This window comes from Podarcis pityusensis (assembly GCF_964106645.2).
Source record: "Podarcis pityusensis genome assembly, chromosome: 2".
Classification (NCBI taxonomy): Eukaryota; Metazoa; Chordata; class Lepidosauria; order Squamata; family Lacertidae; genus Podarcis; species Podarcis pityusensis.
The window spans coordinates 109,683,656-109,696,263 of NC_138029.1; the positions used below are offsets into that span (position 1 = coordinate 109,683,656).

Sequence of the window (12,608 nt, forward strand, 5' to 3'; positions counted from 1 at the left end):
CATGGGGTCACGAAGAGTCGGACACGACTAAATGACTAAACAACAACAACATGCACTATTATTGCATCAAGAATATGCTGCAGGAGCTGGCTTTATTAAATCTGTTAATAGATGACCGTAGGAATTTATTTTTCAAGGACCTGCTAATCGTTGCCATGTCTGCAGCTAGAAACATAACAACACAATATTGTGAACAGCTACTAACTTTAAAGGGATGGTGAGACAGGATATGAAATAGAGCATGGCTTACTCTGGGACAATCTACGAAGAGAGTGGAAGACACCTGACAGATATAAGCAATTCTAAACTACTTACAAGCATATTTTTGACTATATCATTTACATGATTGTACAGCAGATTCATGGAATGTTTCTTGGGGGGGGTGAGGGTATATGTTTGGTTTTTTTGGCTACATGTATTTCTAGAAAGGGAATAATAAAGCTAATTATGATAGTAAACAAGTTGCAGGAGACACCTGCATTACAACACCAGCCTAGAGGGGCCCTTAAGCCACTTCCTGCCCAGGAGGAGCCAATGGGGAGCCTGGGTGGGTGGAGTCAGACAGAGCCAGAAGGCTCTACAAGAAGAAGACATAGCTATGTGGGTTATCACATGGGGCATGAGCAGCAGTTCCTGACAATATCTACAATTTAAATGTCAAAGGTGGGGGGAAATCAGAGATGCAAGTCCTCTTCCTTTTATGCTGGTTTTCTTCCAGGCATCAAACACTTGTCATTTTCATCACAGCAGACAAAGGCACGGCGTAGTTTTTTGTCCCCACTTATCTGTTCAATTCCGCATACCTTTGTATTTTTGGATATGCACCTCTTGTCTACATATGTCAAGGCACCTCCTGGGCGGGCTGGGGAGAAAAAGGATAGGTGAAAGGACAGGATATGTCCTCAGTACAAGCAAAGTGTGAAGTGTAGCCACTAGTCTCTTTTCGGGAAATAACATATCCTCCAAGTACCCCAATTTTCAAGTAACAGTCCCGGAATTGTAGAAGCCATCCCATTTTCTGATTTGATCCTGGAATGTCCAGAGGGATTGTAAGTACCCACAAAGTAATCCTTACCTTCGTAAATTAATATGGTCAAGCAGTATCCATCAGGGATTGTGCAGATATATGGAGGCCAGCAGTTCCTATTGATGTCTGGATTAGTAATATTGCAGTAATTGCATTTTATGGCTTCTGCTGCAAAAGAGACACATTGTTGTAACTCTTCCTTGCAGACAACATCCCTAATGTGGTGTCAGGATGCTGTCAGCAGCCCCCGGCTGGTTGCCCAGGAAAGTATAAAGACAAGGAAAAGTTTCTTACCGTCCTTTTTTATTTCAATCTTTAGAGAGAGAGAGGCTGTAGAACCCAGCCTCTTGGATAATAGCATTGTCCTGAATGAATCTCCACCCACCCTGTCTCTCCCACTTCCCCGTCCGTCTCCTCTACTGGTGCTGCTACGTGCCCTCTGTCTTTGAGCTCTTTGCTCTCCTACTTTTAAGGCTCATCAGGTTCTGGGAGACAGAGGATCTGGAATGCTTTCCAATGACGGCTGGGTGCTGTTCTGGCTCTCCCAGCTTCTCCCCTCATCTGCCTTTGAGCTACAACCTCCCTCAAACCCCTGTTGTAAATCTAAACTGTCTTCTACTTCCTCCTCCCTGGAAGGGTCAGGATGGGGAGGCAGTCTCCCCCATTCCTCCTCTGCTAGTCCCAGACACGTGGGAAAGATATAAGAAGAGTTTTCTTCTGCCAGATGAAAGGTCCCAAACATCCACCGAGCTCAGCATCTTGTATGTGTTTTTGTAGTCACTAGCCAGATGTTTCTCCAACATATTTATTTACACCATTTCCACCCTGAAATGTCAACACAGATAGACGTGGTCTGAGAGGGAAAGGAAGAGTTTGGGAGGATGGTGGTAGTGCCTATCCACCCATGAGGCAAGGTGAGGTGATGAAAGAGTGGCCTCTTGGGGAATAGGAGGCGCTGCTGGTCTCCCTGGGGGAGAAATGGTGGGGGTCACCCTCTGGGGTCTCCTGGACGCTGCACCTGCTTGCTGTGATTTAGAGCAGGAGGGTACTAAAAGTGATTTCCTTGAGAATGGGCTCCTTGAAACGGGGAGGAAAGTAGATTGTGCAACGTTAAATCAGAACAAATGTGGTTGTGGGATTCATGGTGGGGTAGGAGAAAAGGAGGGTTTATCAGTAGGGGAGGGAGAAAAGGGAATGTTGGATGCAAAATCATGGAGCAGGGGCTAACAGCCATGTACCCAAAGGGAAACTGTGGGGAGAAGTGTCTCCGATAAAGAATCAGTGGAATGGAATGTACCAAATGCCACATCACGGGGCAGGGGATGAAAAAGATGTATCTTCATTCCAGATCTGCAAGGAACCTATCTTCTAGTGTGGCCACCTGTTTCAGACACCTGCTAAAAACATATTTCTTGCAGCAAACCTATCCAGACTCATACTTTTATTATGTCTTCACTTGTTTGAAATATTACTAATTTTATTGGTCTTTATGCATATATAGGAACGGGAAGACTAATTTTTGTTGATCTTTCTATATATGCGTGCACACACATATTGTTAGATGAAAACTACTTAGGGATTTTTCTCTTTTGATTAAGCAATCTATGCATCTTATGGCGGACAGACCATGCAACATGCAACACACACACACACACTGCAGAAGTAGCCAGAGAACACAAATCTCACATGCTTCTTCTTGTTTGGAAGTTGAAGGGCTATGGTTTCCTCTGCTTGCTCCATGCCCCTCCACTGCACAGCTACCCCTTCTAGCTTCAACCACAAAGGCCACTAGAAACGATATTAGAGGTGTTTGACCAGTCCCAGCTCCTATGCCATCCAGCAACCCTTTCACAAATTCCTTTACAGGCCTTGTTGGGAAATGAGGTCCAAATGTGGAAAAGCAAGAAAGGCAGCAATGCCCATCAACTTTGGAGCTGTCCCTGAAAATATTTTATTGGGGGCCGAAGGGACCTGGGACCCTTCGAGTTGGCACCTATGTGTAGGTGGGACTTACCTCCTGGCATGAGGCAGAGCATAATGCAGACAGCAAGCAGCCAAGCTGGAGCCACACGAGGCTCTTGAATCTCCAGGATGAAGCCGTAACCCATTTTATAGCCCTTTGGTATGAGCAGAGAGAAATCGAAATTGGGCCACTGGGTTCCCTTTTTTTCTTCTGTGGGCAGTCGGGTTTCTACCACCCTGGCAGCTGGGCAGCTCGGTTGGTTGCGTGGAGGAGCCTGGAAAGAGCCATCTATTATATAAATCCAGATGAAGCCTTATTGGCTTCTCTCAGGTCACCTGATCAACATGGGCTTGATAGCTGCAGTAGCACACAATGGAGCTTCAGGACAGGCAGATGTCTGACTGTGATGATGAACCAGGTTAATCCATCCCAGTTCTACATGTGGCAGATTATATAGTATATCTGTGTTGTTGTTCTCTCTCTCTTATCAGATCAGCCCTTAGCAAGAACAGCATGTGTAAAAGAAACCCAGTGAGCCGTATTCACAGGTGGCTCAATTAGTACCAGGGAAGCTGAACATTTGGCTTTTAGCTCTATCAAATGGCCATCTCAGCTCTGCCCTTCGCAACCATTGAGCCTCATAGATAGAGGTTTAACAGCATATAACTTAAAATATCACAAGAAAAGAAGGAAGGAGAATCAGAATCAGAGCCAACTGACCCCAAACATTCAAATCAGGGTGTATGTAGAAGACAGCAGGGAAGAACACAGGGCCTGGGTAATAATAATAATAATAATAATAATAATAATAATAATACCCCACCCATCTGGCTGGGTTTCCCCAACCACTCTGGGCAGATTACAGCACATATAAAACATAATTTGTGTGGTGAGAGGTGATTCTTATGGTATTGGGGTCTTGAGCAGCATAAGGCTGTATAGATCAAACCTAGCACTTTTAATTAGGCATGGAAATTAACTGGTAGCCAGTATAGTCAGGCCAGGCCTTACATTGCTTAGACCAGAGCATATGTCTTGAGCCAAGGCAGCTGAAAGGCCATGTAAATGCCGGTGCAATTTTGCCTTTTGGCAACATAAATGATTCTCCATGGAGCCTAAGGCTATCATAAGCACAATGCCTGTATGGTATCTGGGGTACTATCTCTCTCTCTGCATACCTGTTGCTGGAGATCGTAAGTGAGAGAGTGCAATTATGCCCCACTTGTGAGCTGCCCATAGGCAGGGAGTGAGCAGGATGGTGGACTGCACAAGCCTTTGGCTGGATCCACCTGAGCTCAACTTGCCTGTTTGTATACGTGATTTAGATCTGCACTGCAACCCTATGCCTGTTTACTCAGAAATCAGTGGGGCTTAGTCACCTGCATTGTGTAGGATTGCAGCTGGGTTGTGTGCAGTACCAGATCAGCTCTTAGTGAGCATGGGTAAAATGAATCCAGTTACTTTGAACAGTCTTTACAGGTGGCGCAATGAGTACAAGGGAAGCCAAACATTTTGTTTCTGGTCTATTGAATGGTCATCTCAGCTCTGTCCTTTGTCACCATTGAGCCTCATCACTGGATACTCTTCAAGGCACAAGGAAATTCTGTGCTTGGGTTGTGATGTAGTGTGTGTGTGTGTGTGAGTGTGTGTGTTAAAAAAGCCTACAAGATCCCATTCACTGCAGTCGTTGCATATTGATTGCTCTGCTTTGTAGACCTAATGCTTGAAATGTGGGATGATAATAACAGAACAGAACATTTGGGGAGGCCAGATAAGAAGATAGGATCTTGCAGCATGACTTTGATCCAGAACAGGCTGGTAATGTGTACACACAGAAGGTGCACATCTTAGATTTTATTTTGGGAGACAAATGTGGTAAATATAAATATAGAGCTATCTCTCAGATGGGATTCTTACCTGGGAGACAAATGAAAGATAATGTTAGAAATATAATTGATTTAATTGAATATTTGGGTTCCAGGAAAGATAAACAAGCAGCTTTGATATTTATAGATGCTGAGAAGGCATTTGATAATGTGTCTTGGTATTTTATGAAAAGAAACTTAGAACTTATGGATATGGGTCCAATGTTTCTTAATGGTATTCAGGCTATTTACTCTGCACAATATGCTAAATTATTAGTCAATAGCACGTTAACCGACAAGATTGAGATTACAAAAGGAACTAGACAGGTTTAGTACTGACATTAGAACAACCGATATCCAGCGCAGTGGAAGCAATGGAGAGAATAGAAGAATATGGGCAATTAGCAGGTTTTATACTCAACAAATCCAAAATGAAATTATTAACTAAGAATGTGGATAGTAAGGAAATAGAGGAACTGCAACAGAAAACAGGAATGATGATGATAGCAAAAAAAGTAAAATATCTGGGAGTCTGGCTTACATCTAAAAATATAAATCTGTATAAGGATAATTATGAGAAAGTGTGGAATGAAGTCAAAAGATATTTGGAAATTTGGGGAAGAATGAAATTATCATTCATGGGAAGAATTTCTGCTATAAAAATGAGCGTGCTACCAAGAATGTTATTTTTATTTCAAACAATCCCGATTATCAGCGGAACAGGACAATTCAATATATGGCAAAAGAGACTTTTGAAATTTGATTGGCAAGGGGGGAAAACGAGAATTAAGTATAAGCTTTTGACAGATGCAAAAGAAAGAGGAGGATTTTCCTTGCCATATCTCAAAATCTATTATGAGGCGTCCTGTTGGTTGAAGGATTGGATGCTTTTGGACAATATGGATGTATTGGATTTAAAAGGATTCGATAACAGATTCGGCTGGCACACTTATTTGTAGTATGACAAGGTTAAAGTACATAGAGGCTTCCTAAACCACACTATAAGAAAATCAGTTTATGAGGTCTGGAACAGATATAAAACATTGTTAGAATGGTAAACTCCGTGGTGGCTTTCACCACTGGAAGCCTTCGTGGTAAAAAAGAAAAATATGGTAATTGATTGGGCTACATACAAAGATTTGTTAATGGAAGTTGACAACAAATTGAAGCTAAAGTCATTTGAAGAGATAAGAGGCAAGCTATCAGATTGGTTGCAGTACCATCAATTGCAAGATATATTTAAGGAAGATAGTAAGAGAAATGGTTTTGGTAATACTAAATCAAAACTAGAGACAGAGTTGCTAGATAGCAAAAGAAAAACATTGTCAAAGACGTATAAGTTATTATTAGAATGGCATACAAAGGATGAAGAAGTTAAGTTGGTTATGATTAAATGGTCTCAAGATTTTGGTCATAATATTGAATTAGATAAGTGGGAAAGATTGCGTGGACAGGCAAAGTCCCCCCAACCCCAGGCAACCCCCAGGTGGAATAATGACTCCAGACACTATGTTATGGGATTAAAATTGGCCACAACTTTATTAAAACTTCAGATGTAGGGAGACCTTGGCTTAGGCATTGGGTGTTTATCCCTCCCAGTCCCCGGCCGGGAAGCTGGGAAACATCAGGGTTATCCAGAATGAGTGGGGATTGGGCTGGCTCTGGAGAACATCTGTTCAAGCAGAGAGCCCACCCCCCATTTTGCCACCGTCACAGGGGAGAGCAATGACAACCTATTGGCGTATGGCCAACGCCTCCCCTCAAACAACCCCTTTAACGGGAAACCCTGGGATCGCCGCCGCGGGGGGGGGGCGTGGGTCACCGCTTCACGCCCCCACAAATTAGGGAAGATAAACTAAAGGATTCCGCCCAAGGCCTGAAACCACCAAAGTTGTGACGTTTTGCTACGGGGAAGGCAAAACCTGCAAATGCAGGAAAATTTCTTTCCGGCCCTTCAGCAGCGACCGTGATGTAGCAGCGCCCGTGTACCTGTGAAGAAGAGGTTAACCTGCAAAAGAAGGCTTAACTGAGGGAGGGCAGGGTGGGAGAAGCTCTGGAGCTGACTGAGGATTCCCAGGTAAGTTCTGCCCTCTATTGTGTGGGCAGGGCGGTCCCTCATTGGCCAAATCTCCTGCCAACGCGTCCCCAGTCAGGATAGAATAAATGGCAGAGGTAGGCGGAGACCTCCAGGTGTCCGGCTGCGGGTGGTGGTGGTGAATCCAGGCTGTACTGCCAGGAGCAGCATAGGTCCAGGGGTGTGAGCTCCAGAACAGAGTCCACAGCAGCAAGAGGTCAGGTCAGTTTCTCCTTCTCTCTTTTTTTAAAAAAAATGATATTTATTAAAGTTTCAAAGAAAAGATTACATAGATAAAAAGAGAAGAAAAAGAAAAAGAAATAAAAAAGAAAAAAATACAAAATACAGGAAAAAGATAAAAAAAAACACTTAAAAAAAAACATCGATCTTTCCATAACTTACATTTCATTTCCTTACTTCCCTGACTTCCTCACACCTCCCTTTTTTGTGTTCCAGTTCTATTAGTTAATTCAGCAATTACTTTCCCTCTTTATTTTTGTCTTAATCCTTTAACTTAATATATTATAACTTTGGATTCTCATCTGTTAGCAATCCATTTTTACATACACCTTTATAACGTTGCTGCTAAGACCACTTAATTTCATTCTGACATCATTCTAACTTTCATTAATTTTGCAGTATTTCTGTAAATAGTCTTTAAATTTCTTCCAATCTTCTTCCACCGACTCTTCTCCCTGGTCTCGGATTCTGCCCGTCATTTCCGCCAGTTCCATAAAGTCCATCACCTTCATCTGCCATTCTTCCATAGTGGGGAGATCTTGTGTCTTCCAATACTTTGCAATAAGTATTCTTGCTGCTGTTGTGGCATACATAAAGAAAATTCTGTCCTTCTTTGGCAGTTTCTCCTTCTCGATGCCAACAGGTTGGACAATGTGTTACAGCTTCACCCTGCAGACCCAGAGGCCACACTTGGCTAAGCTTTGGCTACTTGCTGCCTGCGTTACCCTCTGCTTTGGGCCAGGAGGTAAGTCCCGCTTATGAGAAAGGAGGGGAGTTACAACACCAGTGCTCAGAATCCTTGGGGGGGGGGGATACTTTTTCATAAAGTCAGCAGGTGCTGAAAAGACAGCAGAGGTGGCAACCGCCTAAAAATGGAGGGGAGGGAATTACAAAGGGTAGGCAGGTGCCACAACACACCAAAGACCTAAATGGTGTGGGACGGGCCTCCTGATAACATGGTCCCTTGCAGGAGGTTCTCTCTAGGAGAGTGCAGTGATATTGCGTTGGGTATGGAAGGGAGGAGGAGACCTCCAACTGGTGGGGATTGTTCCAACTATTATTCAAGCCTTTTATTCTTCCTGTTAGTAACGTATTTTTATTGATTACAGTAAGGTTCCAGGGTGGGCCACTGACATCTTCAACAGAACCTGCTCCGGAGAGTTTGGAGAAAGCTCTGAAACAGATTTTGCGGTTCCCTGGAGGTGGGGGGGGGGGGAGGAAGAGACCTTTCAAAGGTGCAAGGAGAAATCTGTGTGCTGATGAAGCAGTCTGCTTAGTATTGCTGCCCAATAACAATAACAATAATTTATTATTTATATCCTGCCCATCTGGCTGAGTTTCCCCAGCCATTCTGCGTGGCTCCCAGTGTTAAAAACATGCCATGTTTAAGTGGATCAGGTCCAACATGGTTTCTTTAAACTAAAATTTGAAGCAAGCTTGCAGTTTTAAACCATGCACACTTAATTTCGCACACAGTTCTCAAGCATCCAGCTCCTCCTGTTCTGCAACCTCCTTTGTACCTGGGTTTTCACTATGCCTTTCCCTCCCTACTCCTTTTCTGCCGACCTCTCGCCCAAGACACTTTGCGAGGCTCCCCGCATGCAAAAGAGGCTTCTCTGAACATATGCAGAACGCCTTTTCCTCCCCCACTGTGTTTTCCCATCTGCCCATGACTGATCTCCTATGTATACTCCATTTTCCTTCTCTCTCTCTCTCTCTCTCTCTCTCTCTCTCTCTCTCTCCCCCCCCCCCACCCCACCCCAGGGATTTCGTCTTTGGTACACTCCATCCCACTATTTTCCTATTCAGGACACTCCTTGACTCCCATGACCCCATTGGTGCATGGCTATTAGCCCCACCTCCACCCCACCCCATGGTTTTGTATCCTTGCTAATTATGCTTTCCCTTTTCCTCATCCCCTTCTGATAAACCCTACTTCCCTCCCACCCCCTATCACGAATGTCACCACGGCACTTGATGTTTTTATTCTGTGAACCGCCCTGAGTTCTAATGATGCAGCACAGTATATAAATCATATACAGTGGTACCTTGGTTCTCAAACACCTTGGTACTCAAACAACTTGGAATCCAAACACTGCAAACCCAGTTTGCAAACTTTTCCCGGAAGCCGAACGTGCTCCGATTTGAGTGCCACATTTCCATTTTGAGTGTTACGCTGAGGTCTGTCTGTTTTTGCTATTTATTTTGCCTTTTTGTTTTTGTGGCCCTTTTTGTTTTTTTGTGTTTTTTTGTGACTGTGTGGAACCCATTTCAGCTACTGATTGATTGATTGTGTGACTGCAGTATATTGTTTATTGCTTTCATTTTATGGCTCAATGGTCTCGTTAGAGAGTAAAATTCATGTTAAATTGTTTTTAAAAGTCTGGAAAGGATTAACCCATTTTGCATCACTTTCTATGGGAAAGCGCGCCTTGGTTTTGGAATGTTTTGGTTTTGGAACGGACTTCCGGAATGGATTAAGTCTGAGAACCAAGGTACCACTGTGGATGGATGGATAGATAGATAGATAGATAGATAGACAGACAGACAGACAGACAGATATAGATAGATGATAGATGATAGATGATAGATGATAGATGATAGATGATAGATGATAGATGATAGATGATAGATGATAGATGATAGATGATAGATAGATAGATATAGATGAAATGGCACTATATTCTCACCCCTTTCAAAAAACCCACTTTTAGCACACTTCTTCCCCTTAGCTAGTTATTTCCCTTTCACATACCCCCAAAATTGAAGAAGACACATGCACTTTGGAAACTGGGATTCACTTTTATAGCTCAGCTCCCATTCAAGGGGCTTAGAATTTCCCCCAAGGTCTGCTATCAGCCCCTGAATGGGCAGGGCAGAAATGTTGCAAATAAATTTGTGGGAGGGTTCTGGGAAGCACCCAGCTTGTCGCTGCAAAAAGCGAGACGGTGAGCTTTGGTGGATGTCTGGGGCTGCTCTTCTGGGACAGCAGAACTCTTCTTAGACCCTTCTCACCTAGGCAGGTTGCTTGCTAGGAAGAGCTGAAATGAGGCATTTCTTTTACAGCAGTAGCAATCAACTGCCAGGTCTGCAAACTGGAGCCGGAGAGGAGCATGCAGTGCTGGCCTAGAAGAAGCCATTGCACAATCAGGGATGGATATTGCTTGCAGATAATAACTATTGATGGTAAGGATTCTGTCTAGGGTGCTTGCCGTTGTCTCTGCTCCAACCCCTAAAACAGCTGTGGAGAAGCTTTGGCTCTTCAGGTGTCGTTTTAATTTCAGTCCACCATTCTGACTTTTTGTATGTTTTGAATTATTGCTGGGGTGGGTGGTGCTGTGGTCTAAACCACTGAGCCTCCTGGGCTTGCCGATCAGAAGGTCGGCGGTTTGAATCCCTGTGACGGGGTGAGCTCCCGTTGCTCTGACCCAGCTCCTGCCAACCTAGCAGTTCGAAAGCATGCCAGGTACTGCTGTGGCAGGAAGGTAAATAGTGTTTCCGTACTCTCTGGTTTCTGTCAGTGTCCCATTGCACCAGAAGCGGTTTAGTCATGCTGGCCACATGACCTGGAAAGCTGTCTGTGGACAAACATCGGCTCCCTCGGCCTGAAAGTGAGATGAGCGCCACAACCCCATAGTCATCTTGGACTGGACTTAACCGTCCAGGGGTCCTTTACCTTTTACCTTTATCTGTGGTGGTGGGAGGAGACCAGCAGTACCTCCTAATTACCGAGAGTGGAGGCAGTATGGTGATGGGAGCTGCCAAGAAGGAGCCATATGTGGCCTTCAAAGAGCATGCTGCAGCTGTCATTGGCACCGTGGCAGCAGTGGTGGGTGATGGAGGCCAGTTCTGCTGCCCCTGTGAATCCTGCCGCCTGAGGCGGTTACCTCCCCTTGCCTCATGGGTGGACCAGCCTGGCTTAGCATTCTACTTGTACCGAGGACGTATCCTGCACGTTCATTTGGCCTTTGTCTCCACAGCCGAAACAGATACCGTAAAACATATACGTAGGAACTGCATTTCCAAAGCCACAAAGATGTGCAGGCGCAAATTCCTGAGTGACGACAGAAAAGAAATCTACGCTTTTGCCTGCTGTGATGAAAATGGGTGTTTGATGCCTCATGGAATGGTCAACTGAAGTGTGTAGTGAAGATGATCCGGACACAAAAGCTTTTCTCTTTCTTTCTCTTTCTTTCTTTCTTTCTTTCTTAGCTATTTTTAAGGAAATTTGCCAGAAGCTATACTTCCAACACGGGTTGCCATGGGTCCTGATTTTCACAGACATTTCAGCGATTTCCTCCCAGGCACTATTTCCAACAGTCGAATCCCGGCAATGTCCAGGAAATTCCAGACATATGGCTGAGGATATTTCACCCCTCCCATTGCAAGAATCTGCTGATGTTCCAGAGAGGAGGGGGCGGACTTTTGCTCACTACTTATTCCGCTCCAGTCTCTGAAGGAATACATCTTTCCCTTGTTTCTGTTCGTTGATGTTGTATAGGAAAACCAGCATAAAGTGTTTGTATTGCAATAATAAAACTCTATATGCTTATGTGGTGTTGGTGGTGGAGGAAGTCATTGTGGCAGCTCTTCATTGGGGCATGACACCAGGAAGAGGATGGCACATTGCATAATAATAATTAATAATAATATAATAATAATTTATTATTTATAGCCTGCCTATCTGGTTGGGCTTCTCCAGCCACTCTGGGTTCCAATGGAATATTAAAATACAATAACCTATTAAACATTAAAAGCTTTCCTAAACAGGGCTGCCTTCAGATGTCTTCTAAAAATCTGCTAGCTGTTTTTCTTTTTGACATCTGATCGGAGGGCGTTCCACAGGGCGGATGCCGCTACCAAGACGGCCCTCTGTCTGGTTCCCTGTAACTTGGCTTCTCACAGCGAGGGAACCGCCAGAAGGCCCTCGGCGCTGGACCTCAGTGTCCGGGCAGAACGGTGGGGGTGGAGACGCTCCTTTAGGTATACTGGACCGAGGCCGTTTAGGGCTTTAAAAGTTAGTACCAATACTTTGAATTGTGCTTGGAAATGCACAAGAGGATGTTGCAAGCTGCCACCAGCATTGGAAAACACTGATGGGTGGGGAGCTGGCGTAGATTAATCCCTTCATGGGAGAGCAGCACCTTCAAAGTCCTTGAATTTAGCTACCTGTGGCATTCAGATTGCTAAAAGTTAGAAGCATCCTGAAAATACAGGGGAAAACAAAGCACACTACAATATGGGCAGAGTGTGTTAGGGGAAACAGTTCAATGAATTGAGGGCAAGAAGTTTCCCAGAGCAATGAGGTTAGTGCTATGTCACTGTGAAGAGTGCCCCTTCCCCAAGGTGGTAATGAAGAGGGCTGTCAGCAGGGGTGGGGAGGCTCCAGTTGGGGGAACCCCCAGAGGAGGAAGGCTCAGAGTCCGGGGATTGGTGGTG

General features: G+C 44.5%; 2 long non-coding RNA genes across 5 annotated transcripts; one reads left to right on the forward strand and one right to left on the reverse strand.

The window, feature by feature from the left end:
* Window positions 1-58: 58 nt before the first annotated feature.
* LOC308470214 lies at window positions 59-3,180 on the reverse strand. The gene is made up of 3 exons (XR_013982267.1): window positions 3,042-3,180; window positions 1,076-1,195; window positions 59-862 (listed from the first exon to the last, which is right to left on the reverse strand). It is a non-coding gene; the product is annotated as an uncharacterized lncRNA (long non-coding RNA).
* LOC308470189 lies at window positions 65-11,721 on the forward strand. 4 transcript variants are annotated; one of them, XR_013982236.1, is made up of 4 exons: window positions 65-663; window positions 7,790-7,914; window positions 10,236-10,355; window positions 11,150-11,721. It is a non-coding gene; the product is annotated as an uncharacterized lncRNA (long non-coding RNA). The 4 variants fall into 4 exon arrangements; XR_013982237.1 differs by lacking the exon at window positions 65-663 and adding an exon at window positions 7,034-7,151 and having other exon boundaries at window positions 7,813-7,914; XR_013982238.1 differs by lacking the exon at window positions 65-663 and adding an exon at window positions 7,039-7,151.
* Window positions 11,722-12,608: the final 887 nt, after the last annotated feature.